Here is a 13,092-nt window from a genome sequence, read left to right on the forward strand (position 1 = left end):
GTGACCTTCCTTATCTCTTTTGATTGTTGTCGGTTTGAAGTTCAGGACACATAGAGGAACCAGATGCAGGCCAGATCGACAGCAATCACAGACTGCCTGTGCCTGCGAGCCCCCAGGGAGTCTCGGCACAAGTAAAGCACAGACTCGAACCTCAGGACCAGCTGCTCTTGGAGCACTCACTCACTCTGCACAGGGCACGTGCAGGGAGGGCCCACACGTGAAATGTGAGAGCAGTCCCCGGGCCTTCTGAGTGAGGACCTCCTGTCTGGTGTTAGTCAGGTTTTATACATATGAAGTTTCTAAATTTATTATTTTGTTTTTTGACTTCTATTTTTTCCTAATGTCCAGAGAATATAACAGGCATGATATTATTTTTTTAATCTACTAAGATTGTGAAGCTCTATATAATTATTTTTTTGTGAGCAGTCATAATTTGAAGAACTATGTCTATTGGGTGTCAAAATTCATGTAAATATCTATGTTAGTGTTGATATTTTAATGTTTTTCTATTTTTGCTATGCTTCATTTATTTGGCTCTGAGAGGGATATATTGAAATCTTCAACTTCAATTGTTAGATTTCCTTTTTACTTTATTTTCGCTCAGTTGTGACTGTATTTTTTGAGTCTACAGTATTAGGTGTATATCTTCATGATCCCCATCTTTTGATATGCTTTTCAGTTTTTAGTATATATTTTTGCTCTGTTACTTTTTATGTCTTAATTTCTAATTTTTATGATATTAGCATTACTATTTTGGCTAATGTTTGATTCACTTTCTGCTTTATTTATCTCTCCTATGATTATTTGAAAGGTTTTGAAAGTTTTCCTTTTACTTGTATGTTTTTGACTCTCCTGGTATTGATTTTTAGGTATGGTATAACATAGGGATCCAGTCTTCCTTATTCTTCTCCATAAAGTCAACATCTTTGTTTTCCCTAGCTACCTGAAATGTCAGCTCTGTAGTTTGACTAGTTCCCATATACATGTGGTGCTGGTCTAGGATCTTCTCAGATCTATTTGACATCTTTACATCTCATGTCCTGGAGTTATCTACTCATTTTATAACAAATCTTACTGTCACATACAGCAAACCCTCCCAGGTAATCTTATTGGATATCTTCATTCTTTCTCTACCTTATATAAGTTTTCTAACTACAGAAAAGTCTTCTTCCTCCTCCTGTTCTTTCTCCTCTCTTCTTCCTCTTCCTTCTTAAAAACACTTTTAACTAGTATCTTGAGTATTTTGCATTTTTTCATAAATATGGCCATTCTCTCTATTTACTGTGATCTTCTTTAACGATATCCATAATATTTATGCAATTTTTAACTTAATAGGGGTTCATCTAGAGCATGGGTGTTGTCTGTTCCTTCCATCATTGTTGTGTTCTCTCTAGGGCTGAGGTGATAGACACAGGACGACAGGGAACACTCATATGTAGTGCTGCTGGGCTCTTACACTTATAACTCTCTTACAGCTGCTGTAGTTTAGATAAGGTTTGTCCCTTGCACTTTCACATGTGGCATACTTATTGCCCAGCTGAGATGGTAGGACTTTTGTTTTTTGGTTTTTGTTTTGTTTTGTTTTGTTTTTTTTCTGGTACCAGGAATTGCACTCACGACTTTGTGCTTGCCAGGCAGGCGCTATGCCACTGAGCTAAATCCCCAGCCCCGATGGTAGGACTTTTAAGAGATGAAGCCTCGTGGAAGGTAAGTAGGTGATGGGACCAGTATTCTCACAGCTGGATAAATGCTGTCTTCAGGGAGTTAATATGTGGTTGAATTAGTGATTTTGTGATTGAATTAGTTCCTATAAAAGTGGATTGCTCTAAAGCAAGTCTGCTTTTCTGGCTCACTCTGTCTTGCTTTCTCTCCTACCACATGATGCTATCCTCCATGATGCCCTTGCCAAAAACCAGTGCCAGCATCATGCCATTGGACAGCCAAGACTGTGAAGTAAATAAACATCTTTCCTCTATAAAGTACCCAGCCTCAGGTATTTTTATAGCAACAGACAATGGACTAAGAAAGATACATCTTCCAAGCTAGCACAGCTTTCTACCATGTGGAACGCCTTTTTTCCCCATCCTGCTATGTTCTGGCAGTTATAGTTTCAGTGTGATTATAAAGATTCTATGGGAACATTCCTTTGGAAACTCAGAAAGGCAGAAATGGGCAGAGAAATGTAGCTCATTTTTCTTATTGTCCCCAGTCATGTGGGGGAGAATGGAAAGAGGATGAAATATTCTTTTCTGTTCTTTGCATTCTTTAAAACAGGAAAGGATGCTGAGCCACACAGCACAAACACCAGTCAGTCCCCATCTGGATTTTCTCTATCTAGCTAGTTTCATCAGCCTGATAGCTATAAACTCCTTCCAAATGCTGGTGTGAGATAAGTTATATGACTGTTAAGCATTGTTAGAAGCATTTTCCAAATCTACGAACTTCAGAGATATTTTAGTTGGAAGGCAGAGAGGCTAGCTCAACACCCTTTAAAATGGAAACACCCAAATTTACCAGTTTTCACATTAAATAAATTTATTGCTTTTGGCCACACACACAAACACATATATCTACCAAATATTGGGTGTTGAAATTGGAATTTTCATATATGTTTAAATAAGATCCGTATTTTCATTTATGAATATTTTTCCCTTTTTATGGGATGTCATCAATACCATGAAAACCCTAGAGGCAAAATAAATGAAGAGGCACATGCCAAATCACATATTATGTTGAAACGAGTTCAGATATCCTTTAAGACTTCATTATTTCTGTTGCTCATATTTATCCCAAGACTATAATAGTTCCATGAAATTCTTTCCAGAGGGTCAAATATTTTGTTTTTGATTGACAGCCATTCTTTGTAATTAATTATATTTGATGTAATGAAAATCTAATGCTAAATTAATATTTACATGGTTTTCCAGTGCTTATAATAAACAATTCATACAAACATGTCCTATTTTTTATATTCTGAAGATTGAAACCAAGTTCTAAACTGAAACAAAATTCATACTTAGGGCCAAAGAGTGAATATATTCTTTATATGTTCTTGTAACTGGGCATTATCTATGTATAAAGAATCTATAATAAGGAATTTTAAGAACATAGAGGAGCTAGGCAGTATTGCTTAACCTTGAGTGAATATTCAAATCTTTGTAACCTGCAGCTTTCTAATATAGAAAATGTGAATTATAGTAATGCCTACTTTATAGAGCTCATTTGATATTTACAAGACTTAAATAGCATAATGCTTTCCATAAATGGTTATTTTTTAAAAGTTGGCTACTCATAAGTACTATTGTCCTTATTTATTATACCAAAGACTAATGTTTTCTTCTGGTTATGTATCTTCTAAAACACTATTTTCTAAGTCATCTGACATTGCATACTATAATAATGTATAGTATATTTATACAGTGTGATCAACAAGTGAGAAAAAATAGCTAAGCAATTTATTTTGCTGAGTCTTGGAAAGGACTTAGAAAATCATAAAATATGCCTGTTTTTGAGTTCTTAGGTACTGGCTTGACAGTGTTATTTTTTCTATATCAAGAATGGATGTTCCACAGATTTTAAGAAATATGATGATCAATAGTCTTGGCTTAATATTTTATATCCTAAGATAATTAAGACCACGTAATATAGGTTCTTGATACACATGAAAATGGAATTTTGTCCTTCCAGGAATTTCAGACATCTAAGTCCTATCTCAAATATGAAATGTCATCTTTACAGCAGGGCAAATGCATTTTTTTTGCACATGTGAGGCATAATCCTAGAGTACCTATTCTGAGCGAACAAGGTGGAAGCTTTAAGAGTCCTTTCAATCTAGCCCCTGAAGTCATGCAAAACCCCTTGCACCACCTGATTCTATTGGTACGAAGTGACTTATATATGTAGCCTAGATTCAAAGGTTGATAAACATATGAGATGTCTAAATACTTCAGCTAGAGTTCATTGGAGGGCTGGCTCCAATTAATTAGAGATTAATTTCTCTTAGAGGAGTCTAGATAAAAAAAAGTTTCAACTTTTTTTATAATTCCAGTGGTGCCTTTATGACCTTTATAACTTGGAACCTTGAAAATTCCCTAGTTAACCCACTCCTAATCAGGCTGTGCTGGTGCCAACAACCTGCGTCATTCTATGGCGTTGTCTAGCTTATTCTTTGTGGGAATTTGCTTGACCTGCATTAATTTCAAGACCCTTGTTATCATACATGAATTGATAAGGGAATTTAAATTTGCAATACTGAGGTTCAGATCAGGGACTGTACCCCTACCCAATAAAGATCTCCCTGCAATACTCAGTTGTCCAATTTCATTATTATAGATAATCTGACTCATGTTTAATGTGTAATTTCCTTCCAGTTGGATAGGTGATTGAAATTCTGTCCAAAATAATTATCATGCAAGATCTGCTGATTCCACTGTGTGATGCTGTTTTATTGGAATAGCTCTCATTCTGTTGTCCCTGCTTCGGTCTCCTTTCTTAGTTTGATTTCATTTAAATCCTTTAAAAATCTGACACATTCCATGACACTTCTCTGATTAGAGCCCTTCACTGGCTGCTCTACTTAGTAAAATCCAACATTCTTACAGTGACTTATGAAGCCCTGCATAATCCACAACCTCTTCGTATTTTCTCTCCTCATTTATTCATTCATTCAGCAAATATGTGCTTAGTATTTGCTATGTACTGGGCACTGTCTGATGTGCAGAGGATACAGCTATGGCTAAAGCAGAAGATGCCTTTTCTTATGGAGCTCCTTCCTTACTCACTCTCCTCTGTGTGCATTGGCCCTTTGCTAGTCCTGGAACATGGCAAGCACGCTGTAGTTATAGGGCCTTTGCATTTTCTGTTCTCTCTGCTTGAGAATGCTCTTCCAGATATCCACAAAGCTTGTTCCCTTACTTCACTTAGCTCCTTATGTTAAATATCATCTACACAGAGTCTATTACTTGACTACCTGATACAAAATAGAAGCCATTCCCATACCACATTCCACTCCCCCATTATCTTACTAATATTTATCAGCATATGATAAACTTTATATTGAATTACTTGCTTGTTCCTTTTTACCTGTTTCTTCTAGAGGAGAAGCACTGTGAAGGCAGGGCCTATCTGTGTTATTTAGAATTATAGCCTAGCCTGAATTCCATGGGCTTTCAATCAGTGCATATGGAAAGAGATTTTTGATCCAGTAATATAATTTTTTTTAGCAAAAAAGCAGACAGCTCCTAAGTGATTTTTTTTTGGTTTTTCTCCGGTACCAGGAACCGAACTCACGACCTTGCGCTTGCCAGGCAGGCGCTTTTGCCGCTGAGCTAAATCCCCAGCCCCTACTAAGTGATTTTAAGTCCCCTATTTATATGCATCTTTAAAGTTGAACTGTTCAACTGTACAGACTAGGTTGCTGGTTCCTTCTCCCGAGGTCAAATACATTATAATCTGTATTCATCCACTGAAGCGTAAGGAGAAAGGTGACAGAAACACTGCTCTGTGGTGTTACTAAATCACAAAATGCCTCCTTTGAACCTCACTTCAGGAAAAAATATGTGGAAGAAGGATCTTGAATCATCTTTCTTAAATTTTTCACATTTTCATATCATGCCTTACAACCCTAATTTATTCTCTTTAGCAGTGAAGCAGCAAATGTTGGTTTACTTTAATTAAAAAGCTACTCAAATTAAACCAACATCATTTACAGTTATATTACATTAAAGATAACATCATGTGTCAAGTAATAATTAAAAGTACATATGTCTATATGTACATATGTTGGAGAACTGGCTAGAATTTTTACAAAACCACAATTGATGATTCCCAAATTATTCAGAGCAGGCATAAAATATCACTTATTTGTTATCCAGAAATTTAGATACTGTCTTCATATGCCATCTTGCTCATGTAGGCAGATTAATTTCAATCTCTTTCCCCCACCACTTTCAAATTACATAGCAGTTCAAGCTACTTAAACAGTACTAACTCCAAAAAGAAGAAAATGTTATGGTCGATGCTGAGGTTCTTCTTGTATGTTTAAAACAATATAAGATAAATGATAATCATTAATCATAAAAATATTAATATGATTTTTAATCTAATAGAAGGACCACCAAAGGAAGGCTGCAGGACTCATCTTGTACACTACCTTTGTTCAGTCTAAGATCTGGGAATGGTCTTTACATTCTCAAAGAGTTGAAAAAAACTCACATGAAGTCTATTTCGGGATATGTAAATTACATGAAATCCAACTTCATTGTCTGTAAGAAAAGTGTTATTGGCACACAGCCACAGCTCATTATTTACATAGTGTTTATAATTGTCTCTGGCTGCTTTTACTCTGAGACAGAGCTCGATTACTGCAGGAGAGATTGTATGGCTTAAAAGGTTAAAAAGCAATGTTTTAGATCTTTTCAGAAAATTGTTTTCTAACTCTGAGTTGATGCATTCGACCCAAAACTTTGTCAGCGGACCATGTGATCAGAATTAGCTGAGCAAAACAATTAAAAGCAAGTTCTCTTTCCTCCAGACGTTTTTATTCAGTGGTTGCATAGCAGTTTCAGGGCTTAGCCTCTGGGTCTATAAGGCTCTAAAGAGAGTATGTCTTTTAGTAGGTTTGCACACACTGATTCACTGCATGCGGAGTACTTTATATTATCCAGTCAGTTAGTTTGAGTACGGTTTTACTTCTTTGTTCTTCATATCTCATTCATTTTCTATACAGAATGGCAGCAAACAGTTTTCTCAAGACAGATTTTGTTCACATCCTTATAGTCTTTTGGCTACACTTTTATGTTAAGTGATAATTTAAGCTAATATAATTTTTAAAAGCCAAGATCTACAAAGTGATATTACAAATGTCACCTGAGATGTAGAACAGACTAGGTACCAATACTCATAAGCAAAACTATCATAGTTTCCCTTTGATTTAAATTTGAAGTAATGATGATGCTTAGGCAGGAACTGTGCCAGGAAAAGGAGACTCAGCTTGTTTATTGACTACGACAGGGAAGCTTGTGTTTCATTGCCTTATATAGAAGCAATGATATTAATCCACATGTTCTCATCTGTCCATGATGTGTCAGGTCTAGCTAATGGTTTTGACCTTAATCACGTAAAACAAGTTAGATATGCTTGAATACCTAAGAAACTGTCACTTTGTTTCTCTTTTCATATCTCTTTTTGTCCTTTTTAAGTACTATTATGATATCTTTATCATGTGAAAATGTTTTTACTTTATGTTATTTACTTCAATTTATATTATTTTCTTCAGGGATTAGTTAACGAAAAGCTTAATTTTAAAATGTTTTTACATGGGCCACATAGACAATAAATAAAAGTCAAATAATTAAATATAATTTACATGACTTTTTAAAGGAGAAAAATTATATACTAATTCTATTGATACCTTATTCTAATATAGAGCTAAAAGAATATTCATTTTAGTTTTGTAGATTAGTTTTCTTCTTAGGCAAGATTTTTCTAATTGGAATTTTTTTTGAGATAACTGTAGATTCGCACAAAGTTGTCAGAAATAATAGCATGATCCCTAAATCCCTTTTCCTAGTTTCCCCTAGTGGAAATATTTTGCAAAACTAGAGTGGAATATCATAACCAGGATACTGACATTGAAATAATCCACCAATTTATCCATATTTTGCTGCTTATAATCCTTTGGGTATCTGTGTGGTTAGTCCTATGCAATGTTAGTTCATGTAAAATGACTCCTGTCCTTTTATTATTTTTTAATTATATTTTCCTAGTATAGCTTTTCATTTTTTACTTTCAATTCTCCTGTGTAGACCCTGAAATGAGTTTCTTATAAACAGTGCATGATTTTGTCTTTTTTGTTTTATTTCCACTCAACAATCTCTGCTTTTTAACCAGTATACTTGACTCATTTACATTCTGTATAATTAATGATCTGTTACTAATTGAGTCTGCTACTATATTTTATCTACTTTAAAAATTTGTTTCTTCTTGTTTCCATTCCCATATTCTCTTTTCTTTCCTTCTTGTGGGCTACTTGAGCATTGTTAGAGTTCTAGTTTGTTTTATATATAGTGCTTTTGAGTGTATCTCTTTCTATTGTTTTCACAGTGGTTGCTGAATTTTACACTACATTCATGTGACTGATGGAAGTCTAGTGTTATCAACATTTTAGCACCTTAAGTATAGAATTTCCTTTAGTTTTCATTACCTTCTTCACTTTAAACTATTAGTATATTAAATCAAATAGTTTACACATCTGTTGTACGTAGACTATGTATGTACATTATATGTTCTTCCTATGATTCATTCTTCCTTATAGATATCCCAAGTTTATTGTGTTGCTTCTCTTTGGAGAACCTTTAGTCAATATTTAAGGGTGGGCCTGCTGGCTGCAAATTTTTTCCTTTCATCTGGAATGTCTTTGTTTCCCCTTAGTTCCTAGAGGACAGTTTTGTCAATGTACTATACTGCCTAGTGATTCCCCAGAAGACACATCCTGGATATTCTGCATTATTCAATGACAAGTACCCTATAAGAGAGTATAAAACTGGATATGATTGCACAAACCTGTAATCCTAATACTCTGAGGGGCTGAGGCAGGAGGTTCCAAAGTACAAGTCTAGCTCAAGCAATTTAGCAAGTTGTTGTCTCAAAAAAGCAGTGGGGTACAGATGAAGGAGGAGGAGGAGCAGGAGGAGAAGCAAGGGAGAAGAGGAGAGGAAGTGGGAGGCTATGTGAAAAGGGAAGAAGAAATTGGAATTAAGACCCAAGTCAAGGAGTACCTGGAGTGACCAGACAATGAAAAATATTTGAAGCCCCAGAGGTAGTTCAGTCCATAGATGCCCTAAGTTTGGACTTTTGCTTTCCAAAAGCAAAAAGAATTCTTTCTGTGAAAGAATAAACTCTGTGTTAAGCTATTTTGTGGTAAGTGGCTGCAGCCACCCTAGGACATTAATATTGGTGATCATAGAATTTGATATTAATAGGGCTATTTATTTATTTTCAGTAATTGAAAATTATTATGACACTGCCTTCTGGCCTCCTTGAGTTCAGATGAAAATTTTTCTGTCATTCAAATGATTGTGTCCCTATAAGTAGTGTGATGTTTCCTTTTGTTTCCTTTTATTGTTTTTAAAACACTGTTGTTATGGTTGAAACATTGTGTCAACTTGGTGAGTCTAGAGGTTTGGCTAAAGTGACTCAGCAGGAAGCCACGATACTTACTTTGTATACATCGTGGGAGAGGAGGGCATGGAAATTATGTGAGAGCTACAGGCCCCTTAGGTGGGGGTAGCCTGTTTACAATGTAAGGCGAGAAAGAAGCTGCTTGCTGCCATTCCTCCGGTTTGCTCTGGCTGTTTGCTGTTGGCTGCCATTCCCCGCTTTGCTCTTGTTGGTTTGCTACCTTCTGCCTCAGAGCCAGCCTAGTATGGACTGAAACCTCCACAAACTGTAAGCTGAATAAACCTTTCCTTCCTTAATTTTGGGCGTTAGGTATTTTGTCTCAGCAACTAGAGAAAAATAACCAAGACAACTGTGTTTAGGTTTTAAAAATTAAATTATGGTTTGCCTTGATGTAAATATTTTTGAGTTTATCCTGTTTGGGTTCCATTAAGCTTCTGGGATCTATAGATTTATGTCTTTCAACCAAATTAGGATAAATTTCAGCCACTATTATCAGTAGTATTAGTATTAGAATTAGCATTGGCATTAGCTTTAATATTAGTATTATTACTATTATAACACTGGAGGAGTGAGTCCAGATCCTTCAGACTAAATTACAACTCCCCTTCTTTTTATTGTTTGTATGTCTTGATACAGGGTCCCTCTAAGTTACTAAATTGTCTACAGTGGACTCAAACTCATGATCTGCCTGCCTCAGTCTGATTGTTGGGATTACTGGTAGGTACCATTACTCCCACTTAGCTGCCCTTTCTTTGAAATACTGTTATGTTAGCCTCTCCTTCTGTAAATTCTGCTGACATAAATGTTGGAGATTTTCTTATTGCCCCAGAGATTCCTAAGGTTCTGTTCACTGTTTTCCTTTTTCTCTCTATTCTTATAATTAAATCTCATTTTTCTGTCCTCAAATATATTGATTCTATCTTCTGTCTTCTTCACTCTACTATTAAGCCCCTCAGTGATTTTCTTAAATTTTGGTATTATATTTTTCTGTGCTATAATTGCTGCCTGGTACTGTTTAACTTTTCTTCATTTGCTGAAACTTTCCATTTTTTTATTCAAGAACATTTATCATGAGGCATTTTTTTGACAATTGGTTTGAAATCCTCATCAGGTAATTCTAACATCCAATTATCTCAGTTGTTTTTCTTCTCATTCAAGTTGTAATTTTCTTGTTTCTTGGTATGATAGGTAATTTTTTTTATTATATCCTGGGCATCTTGTTTGTTATGTTAAGACATTCTTGGGCCTGTTTAAATCTCTTAGGCTATCATATAGTCACTGTGTTGAGAGCTATCCTGTAGATCCCAGGATATTTTAGTGGGCTGTGTTCTAGTGATAGTTTAATTTTTAAACTCTTTTTGATGTTATTTTGGCTAGCTTGGGTTTATCTGGAGCCACTGGGACTGCAATAGATTCTTAGTAGTGGTGCCTAAGGAATAGAAGAGTTTTGCCATACTGAGCCTGTGGTGGATTGATAAGTAGTGGTCAACTTATGATCCTCAGCTGAACTGAGTGAGCGTGGTGCTGGGTGTGGGAGGCCCACCTGGGAATTGTTGCCAACAGCATAAAAGGCAGAACGGGAGAAGAAGAAAGGAGGCTGTTGGGAGCTGAGAAAGGCCGTTGGGAGCTGGTAGAAGCTGTAAGGAGCTGTTGGTTGTTTTGGAGGAGCTTGTCATGCTTGCTTTCATGATGAACTTGGCTGTTTTCATCCTGCGAGGAGCTTGGGACCTTGTTGGCACTGAGAATGGCTTTGGTTCACTTTGGGGGAGCTCTGGTCCTCACTCTGAGCATCACTTCCTGGCTCCAGAGGGGAAGATGGTGCACTGCCTATCTCCTAGAGAAGCTTGCTGCATTGCTTCCCTGATGGGAACTCACCCATCTTGATAATTGGAGGAGCTCGGGACCTCACTGTTGCTGAGCATGGCTATGGTACCTTTTGGGGGAGCTCTGCTTCTTCTGAGTGTTGCTTCGTAGCTCCAGTGCAGATCCCTCAGCCTGATAGCACAGGTCCTTTATCCTGCTGGCACAGACTTCCTAGATTCCACCACTGACCTTTGGGCCTTCACAGCACAGATCTGTGAAGCAGGCCTGTATGAGATATTGTTATGGGCTCTAGGCCTCCAGGTAGACTAATGGGAGGCACTGTTATGAGCTCTGGGTCTTAAACTGGACTCATGTAGGACATTTCTGTGAGATCCAGGCCCTCAACTGAATTCCTTGGCCTTAGTGTGTGGACAGATTTCCTGCACTCTCTTGTGTATCATTCTTTGTGTGAATATTATAAATAATCATATAAAGTGTGTCCTGTATGTCATATAAAATGTGTCCTGTATTATATTGTTTCACCTTGCACAATATCTCCCCAAACCATAGCAGAGCCATCAGGTATCTCTCAGTGGATATAATGGTTAGATTAATCATCTTAGTGATAGGCTTGAAACCATCCAGGGCATTTATAAAGCAGACTTCTAGGTGTGTCTACTGGGTCAAAAATGCCTTTTTTGCTGGCATTCTTCCCATGTGCTTTGCTTCCTAACTGTTGCAAAGTGAATACATTGTTCCCCCATGCCCCTCCCCCATGGTATCTGCCTTAGGGCCAGCTGACCATGGCCTGAACCCTGTGAAACCACAAGCCATGTTAAATTTCTTTTCCTTTAAGTTAGGTGTTTGTCCAGCAAGGGAAAAACTGACCAAACAGAGGATCATGGGTCTCTTGGTTTCGTGAGGACAAAAATGCTCCCCTAGTTGAAATCTTAGAAGTCTGTAGTCATTCTTGCCTATGAGAAATACAGAACATTTCTCTGGCCAGGAGTTTATTGTGTCAAGATTCCCCAAGTAACCGCTCTTGTTTCTCTGGTGGCAGAGGGATGTCTTAGATCTGTAGAGACAAAGAGATTTCTGGCCAAGTTTATTGCCAATCATTCTCTTGTTGATGCTGCTGGGACCCTCTGTATATTTTGGCAGAGAACGAGTCTCAGGCACAGTAAAATAATGCTTTTTGTGGCTATCAACTCTTAGTTGGACAAACAACTAATACTTTTTTCCAGTTAGGTTACAAGGTCACCTGATGTTGTCAGAAGGTCTATTTGACCTGCAGGGGGAGCGTGCCTGTGTAGATGGCCTATAAATTCGGATCAGAAAAAGGTTTGTTTTTGGCTACCTTTCTTTGTTGGATGGGGGATATAAGCTGCTTTGCTGCTGTGTTTTAACTCTGCTGGTGAGGTTTCAAACCAGTTGTGTTCTTTTAGAAGTTCTCCTTTAATTGCTTCTTGTGCTATTTCTGGAGTTAAAAAAATTTTACTGTGGAGCTCAGAGAAATGGGTTTAGCTACCTTGTCTGAATCCAAAGTCTTAAGTAAACTTTTAATTCAACTATAATGGATGTACACAGAAGAAATGCCTTATGTATGGTTGATTTGTGTCTCCCAGTGAAATGTGTTCAAACACTTAACCCTAGCACTTCAGAATGTGACTTTATCTGGAAACTGATGTAGTGCCATTGCAATTACTTAAGCTGAGATACTACCTTATTAGCATGGCCCTTAATTCAATATGACTGGTGTCCTTATAAGAGGAGAAAACATGCAAACACTTGAGAGGCTGATGTCATGTGATGATAGAGGCAGAGATTGATATGCTATGGCTAAAAGCCAAGGAATGCCCAGGAGCAACAGCAAACTACAAGCAGCTGGGAAGAGGCAAAGAAGGCGTCTGCCCTGCAGCTTTCAAAGGGAGTATGGCTGTGTCTATACCTTGATTTTGGACTTCTGGCCTCCATAATTGTGACAATAAGTTTCTGTTGTTTTAAGCCCCCAATAACAGGTCTACACAACTATATTTTGAAAATCCTTTCTAACCAGAAAAAATATGACCTCATTATAATACTGAACAACTGGTGGTGCACAGAGAGATC

This window comes from Chinchilla lanigera, unplaced genomic scaffold (genome assembly GCF_000276665.1).
Source record: "Chinchilla lanigera isolate Chin_1 unplaced genomic scaffold, ChiLan1.0 scaffold00029, whole genome shotgun sequence".
NCBI lineage: Eukaryota > Metazoa > Chordata > Mammalia > Rodentia > Chinchillidae > Chinchilla > Chinchilla lanigera.